Raw genomic sequence first — 6,725 nt, 5'->3', positions numbered from 1 at the left:
GGGGTATTTGCTTTCCTATTGAATTATGTGACTTGGAAACTGGAATTGGAAAATTTTTATGTGCTTTAAATTTTACCAGTGCCCGATTCAGAAGACAAGATCTTCAAGGCAAGTATGGTCAAGGCTACAAAAGAGACTGAACTGGGGGCCCCTCTGAATCAAGGACAGACTCCCTCCTGCTGAGAAAGGAAGTAGTGGGCCACAGCCCCTGCCCTGGGGGGCCAAGGAGCTGGGAGGGGGACCACGCCTGGCTGCCTGCCTAGCCCAGGCCACCCCTGTCTGCATTTGTTCTAAGCAAATAGCTTAGAACAGCTCATTCAAGACCCAAACAGCTTCCATTCTCAATGGCTCACTCAAGCCCCAAACATCTCACTCAAGCCCAGACAGCAGGTAGCCAGTACCCCAAAATGACCCCCCTGAGGTTCGAAACTTCAATCAGCAGAGAAAAAATCCCGAGTGGAACTACCAACACGACCATCCAAATACTTTATCTTCCTTACCAAATTTTGGAAGTGGGACCTGCAATAGGAAGGAGAGGGATAAATTCCCCACGGTTGACGTATCTGCGGCTGCGGGTCTTCCCTGATCTAACTGCAGGTTCCGCTAGCTGCAGGAGCCTTTTGAGCCCTGGGCCTCCTCTCAGCGGTTGCTACTCCTATGACGGCTCAGACTGCTCCCCAGACACTACTACCGCCCGAGGAAAGGGGCTGAGCTCAACACTCACCGCTGCAGAAACACTTGATCACATCGATAAGAAAATGGCTTTTATTCAAAGCTGGCTTTGAAGGAAGATAGAAGAAACTTAATTGTTTGAGAGTTTCCACCTTCAAAATCCCTGAAAGTGAGCAGGACCTTAAAGAAGAGGCGCGGGCAGAGCCATGAGGCAAGAGGAGGAAATGCAGACATGGTGGCTGGGCTAGGCAGGGGGCCGGGCGTGGTCCCCCTCGCAGCTCCTCGGCCCCCCAGGAGCCCGCTAGCTTCCTTTCCCAGCAGGAGGGAGTCTGTCCTTGATTCAGAGGAGCCCCCAGTTCAGTCTCTTTCGCAGCCCTGACGATCTTGTCTTCTGAATGGACGCCTAGATCCTCCGTGGTGGCAAGACCAGGCAGATCCCCCTGGGGGAGCTGCTCCTCCAGAGGATCCCAGGCTCCGTTCCTGAGCTTTAATGAGGTGCCAACTGCCAACAGCACACACAGAGCCTTTCCTCTTTTCCACTAGTTATTGCCGGGCCCTGGGTTTTGCAGGGTTCTAACAGCATCTTGTCCTCAGGAGAAAGGGCTGGAGTAGTCATCCAGGGACGGGCTGGCCTGGGGGAGCCACCTGGTGCCGAGTGTGATTTTGATACCGCTGTTGACCGGTGACGAGTCCTTGCTTCCCCGATGTTGAAGAATAACACCAAAGAAGCACGCCGAGGCAAGGTCAGAGTAGAAATTAGAAGTTTATTAAAGGACAGCAGAAAAGACTTCTCCCGGAGGAAGAAGGGGACCCAAAAGGTGGAATCCGCGGAAGTGCGGTTGTTTCCCCTTCTTATACTTTTGGTGATGAAATGTAGGTGGGAGGGGTTGGGACACAGGTGGGCCAAAGAAGTAATCTGGGCAGGAAGGACTTCATTATCATTTCTTTGGGATGGACTTTGGCCTAGGGCCTTTTCGGGACTTCATTAACATTCCATTGTCCTGTGTTTTCCCTGAGTCATTCTCAGCTTGGCCTCCATTTTAGATTTCACTCGGTATTAGACCCGATTTACCTAACTACACTGACTACCTAACTTTAAATCTGGCTTCAATTTCTGACTCTAGAGTTGTACCCGCAGTTTCCTCGGAGCGGCAGCCTTCCTTAAAGGGGGCCAGAAAGCGTCTCCCATACCCAGCTTCAAAGAGCAGACGTCCACTGCAGGGTGCTGCCCCACTCCGGAGCAGAGCAATGGGGTGTCTTTTAGGGTATGGCCTGTGTCCTTTCCACTTTCCCCGTGGACTGTGGTCTCCTGAGTCATTGGTGGAGCTTTGCTCAGGTTGAGTGACTTCAGAAAGAGATGACAGCCATTTATCACTTTGAGTTCAGGAGCCCAAACTAGAAATAATTTTCTTGTGCAAGAATTTAATCACCTCTGTTTTCTCAGCTCTTCCACAAATACGCTTAAGGTTTAAAGTCACTTTCTGTTTTAGGCCTCTGAGTGAGATCTATTGCTCTCCTTCAAAGGGAGGCACCCTTTCTATTGCACCGTCTTCTGGGTGGGCTGGGTTCAGTTTGGGGTCATTTTAAGCACACAAAGCATCCTGTGTCATCCTGTGAACAGTCTTGAAGGTGTGGGTGCGTCTCGGGGAAGGCTGCGTTAGGTCTGCTAGTTAGCCTGCCGCAGTGGACCGCTGTGTGTGGGCACGTTCAGGTGGAGTGCACAGGGCTTTGCAGTGAGCCGGTTCCACGCTGTGAAGCCCCACTCTTGGGCTTGCTTCTCCCTCACAACTGCTTCAGGGTCCTTTAGCCACAGGGGAGCCTGTTCTGTGGTGTCCTGGGCAGTGCGTAATTGTCACTTGGGCTGGTAGGGAACTGCCTTGAGAAGGACAAGTGTTGCACTGGGTGTATGAGGTCCTTATTTCCTGAAGTTAGCACCTTTGGAGTCAGGGCAGGGGCCCCGTGTTTTCCCAGTGGCCGTGCGAAGCCTTAGGGAGTGTAGTCAGTTCAGCGTGTGCAGAGGCCAACCAGGAGGCCCTGAGCTTCTATTTGGTGTCAAGCATGGCCAGGGCATGCCAAGCTCAGCGTCACCTGCTTCCCGAAGACACTCCCATCAGCGTAAGGCTCTCAGGATCAGCTGCCAGCAGTGGAGTGGACAAATCAGTCTTCCAGAACAGACTGCACTGAGCATTTCTGAGCAATTATGCTCCAAATCCGAGTCAGTTTCTGCTACTGGGAGCAAGCTGGCTGGACTTAGGCTGTGGCATTCTGCAAGCCCTCAGCTGGACGGTCAGCACAGCGCCTCGTGCTCTGCCTCGGCCCCACCCTCAGGCAGTATTCTCTTGTCTGTTTTGGAAGGCAGCTGCCCACCTTGGCTGTCTCTTCCAGCCGTCTACAGAATCAGCTGCAGCTGGAGGGACTTTCCAAGCGTTGGAGCGAGAACCCCTAGACCTTCATCCTGCTTCTCTTGTTTATGCGGCTCCAAGGGCTCCCAGTGCTGCAGAACCCCAAGGCTTAAGCTGTGTTACTTTTTCTTGAAGAGAGATGCTCATTGGCACTCAGCAGTCCAACATGAGGGCTCCTGCTCCATCCCTCCCAGGGCCTCACAGAGGTTTGACTTACAGCCCAAAGTTAAGAAGTCACATTCGGCAGAGCCCTGCCAGGCAGAGACCCCAGGGTGCCTCCTCTTACAGGGACTTCAGTAGTGGCATTGATTGTTTCCAACTGGACACTAAGCCCTGTTTCCCTGTTTTAGTTGAAACCCACGTTGTATTATTCTCTGCTTGCAAACCTGAGCCTTGGGGTGACACTCTGTGTCCGCAGTGTGCTGGATGGTTCTGCACCACAAGGGTGTCAAATAGACTTTTTTCCTGATAAGGGCTTGCTCTCAGCCAACCCCCAACGAATTACCCGACTACACCTGCTTGAAATCGAAGAGCTCTTAGGTCTGGATATGACCTCACCGAGGATGGTGGGGGTTTGGAATCCTGGAGGCAGTCCCGTCCAGTAGTGTCAGTGTCCTTTAGTACTGGGTCTTGCCACTTAGACGCAAAAGTAGTGAGTGGTATATAAAAGAAACCACCTTTGAGACCCAACACTACAGTCCACCCAGAGCCTCATGGAGAACAGTCAAGAAGTGTAAGGACTTGGCCCCGTAGTACAGGGTCACATCCTGCACAATGTCGTTAGTAACTCTCAAATCAGAACAAACTCGTACTTGTTTTCTATGAGGTTGTTTTTTAACTGAGAGCACTGGAGCATCGTAAGGTGCTGACTTACAGGCCAACTTAGCTCACGTTGAAGGAGTTTCTTAGACACGGGCTGGATTCCTCCCAATGCCTCTTTTTTGAAGGAATGCTATTTCTTCAAGGTACAGTGACCCCCCTCTAAGCCAGTCTTTTCCAGTTGTGCGTCTAGTGCTTGACCCAGGGTCCTTTCACCCTCACGGTCATCCTTACTTCCTCCTAGACCTCAGGGGAAAGGCTCCTGTGCTGTCTCCCAGGGTGAGGGAGCAGCTTTTGTGACCCCGAAGCTTGTCTGCTGGGACCTGCAGCTGTCGCTGTGGTCTTTTTAGAAAGTGTTTTGAGCATCCAGCGGGCATCGCGAGTCTCATCCCAACATGGACAGGATACCTGGTGTTTGGAGAGAACCCTGGGTGATGCTGCGCAGGTTGGAAGAGCATCTTGTTGGCTGTTCCAGGTCACCTGAGCATCGAGAGCAATAAGTAGCACCCATGTCCAAGAGAAGCTGGTCATCTGGGTCCTAATACAGACCCTACCCAGGGTTTTCATGGGAATCATAACCGGCTCCAAAGGTGAAGGGAGCCCCGCTACGTTTACTGTCTGAGCCACACTTCTGTCCCATCTGTCCCATCTTGCCCGCGTGCCTTTCTCTCCATCTCTCCAATCCCTTCCTGTGATTCTGGGCAGTCTCGCTTCCCGTGCCCCTCTGTGCACATGTCCTTTCCTAAGGACGTCCTTATCCACGTTGCCTGATCCCTTTCCCTTCCTTCTGTCCTATGGGAGCCACAAAACCACGGCCGGCCTCACCTTACAGCATCCACGTCCCAGTTGGGTGGCTCCTCCCAGCGGGGCCTGTGCAGGTCATGGAACCACCTCACATTCTCTGGGGCTTACGGGTCAGCGTCCATGTGCCTCTCGTGCACCTAGCAACCTAGGACATGCTTTCTAGAACTCTGAGTACCCTCCTTCGCCGTCTGTGTGACTTCTGCGTCTTGTGTGAACCTGTTTGGGTTCCGCCAGGGCCTGTTAGTGCAGCAGCCCGCAGGATCGGGGCCCTGGGTCTCCTGGGGACACGGGCTCTGTCTGTCAGTAGGCTTGTCGCCCTAGTGGGAGGTTTAAAGACCTGGACATGCCCAGAGGCAGGCAGTGAGGAGCAGGAGAGCAAAGCCCCTTTTCTGTGGGTCATCTCTATGTGGCAGACAGAGCGTTTCCAGCTCAGCAAGTCCGAGCTGAGAAGGGACCACAAGCCCAGGTGACCTCCAGATGTCCTCCATGCTCATTCAAGCCTCTGGGAGGATCTGTCTTTGAGGCTGTTGTCCTGCCCTGAAGCGGATGCTTCCTGGTCGACCGAGTCCCTCCTGGGCCTTCGAGGGGGAGACTGCCCCTGCCTCGCTTTGGTGTGGTGGAGGACACAGCTCCCGTGGCCCCTTGTCGTCATGGACCTGGGCTGCCGTGGCTCGACACCAGCCGGGGGTGGGGGACATTGAAGACAGCGATTCCTCACTTCCTCCACCTGGTGAGTTTACTGTCCAGGAGGGAATAAGACCTCCTCCTGTCCAAACAGTCGACTCAGCTCCCTCTGTTTTGTCCCCATGGTGTGACAGAAGGATTCTATCGGTGTGACTTCCTCCCATGGTCAAGCAGTGTGACGTGTAAGGATGCACCAGGCGGCCATCTTCAGCAGGGTCCACGCACACACCGCAGCCGGGCAGTCCCCACAGGAACTCCCTCCCTTTCAGTCATCAGACTCAAGCTACGAGCTTTTAGCCAAGTGACGTGAAAATCCCCAACAAACACCCCTGCTGCCGGGGACGTGTGGCCGGCACCACTCACTGCCTTAGCTCGCACAGCGGGCACCATGACAAAGTCCGCCGCGGGGTCCAGGTGGCGTGGTAGAGCCTGAACTGGTGGCCATAGCTGATGGCACACCTGCCATGCCACAGCGATGACTGAGGAGGTCTGGGTGGGCGCTCAGGCGACAAAACGGCCAAGAGCGGACTCCGTACCTCTTGTCTGGAAGTCCGGGGTGGCTGGGCTCGGCCTGGTTGATCCAGGAGCTGAATGTCATTCCTCACTCTTTAAACTCGGCTCCTGCGTTGGCCGAGTGCTGCGGGAACTGGCTGCCAGGGGAACGCCATGCCTCCTTGCTGGGATCTGCCTGCGAGCTGCGTGGGGAGCGGCCTTGCGCTTCTGGTTCACTCTCCCTCAGCACAATGACCGCTCTCCTGCCTGCTGCAGACACCCGAGTCCTCCTGTGCGCTTTAGTTACTGATTCAGAGACAGAATCTCCCCATCTCCCCAGGCTAGCCTCAAACTTACAATCCTCCTGCCCCAGCCTCCTGAGCAGCAGGGATGACAGGTGTGCCACTGTGCCCCGCTCTCCCGGTGCTCACAGCATCTCTAGATTCCTCGGGCACCCAACCCAATGTGAATGACGTCATTGCTGTACTGTGAGTCTGGGGAGTAACGCCAAGAAAAGTCGGCCCACGTTCACTACCGTGCAGGCTTTCTGAATGTGCTCCGTCCAGCCCACGGGGGCAGAACCCACGGTATGGAGGGCCCACTGTACTCCTTTCTCAAGACTTGGACTTCCAGGGTACGTGCTCCCAGCCATAGGAAGGATATTGCCCAAGCAGCCTTGAACCTGTGTCCTAGCAACGGGCTTCCTGTTCTAGGTAATCTTCTCCTTCATTTTAGAGACCTTACCCTTAGAGCATTCGGAAGCACTGCCTTGGGATTGAGGCTCACCACAATCCACTTCCCAAAGCTGGACGGGATCTTCTCTTAGGGCCAGAGAATGACTGAGGAGAGGCG

Source organism: Spermophilus citellus (genome assembly GCF_964194105.1).
Source record: "Spermophilus citellus genome assembly, chromosome: 8".
Taxonomy (NCBI): domain Eukaryota; kingdom Metazoa; phylum Chordata; class Mammalia; order Rodentia; family Sciuridae; genus Spermophilus; species Spermophilus citellus.
The sequence above is the reverse complement of the archived record's forward strand: the minus strand, read 5'-3'. Positions refer to the sequence as shown.